We start from the raw sequence: 311 nt of genomic DNA on the forward strand, positions 1-311 counted from the left end.
TGACCTCCTAGTGGGGTCCCTTCTCTCTCTCAGCTTCCGCCCGTTCTGTGAGCTCCTGGGCAACAGGTGAGCTGACCTCCCCGAGCCTCAGCTTCTATCAGGGGGTCGAAGAGACACCAGCGGCAGGAACCGATGGCGTGCCTGCTGGAGGGACTCGCCGCGGTCCTCAGCCTTCACGAGGGCCGGTCCTTGCCCTAAAGCTAGGTCGCCGGGGGCCGCCAGGGGGTGCTGCTCGGCCGCGGCCACAGGCCCGCTCGGGGCGTGGCCTCCAGTTCCCCCCCACTGGGGCGGTGCGCGCGTGCGCACTGCGC

The sequence above is a fragment of the Balaenoptera physalus genome (assembly GCF_965194825.1).
Source record: "Balaenoptera physalus genome assembly, chromosome: 17".
Lineage (NCBI taxonomy): Eukaryota > Metazoa > Chordata > Mammalia > Artiodactyla > Balaenopteridae > Balaenoptera > Balaenoptera physalus.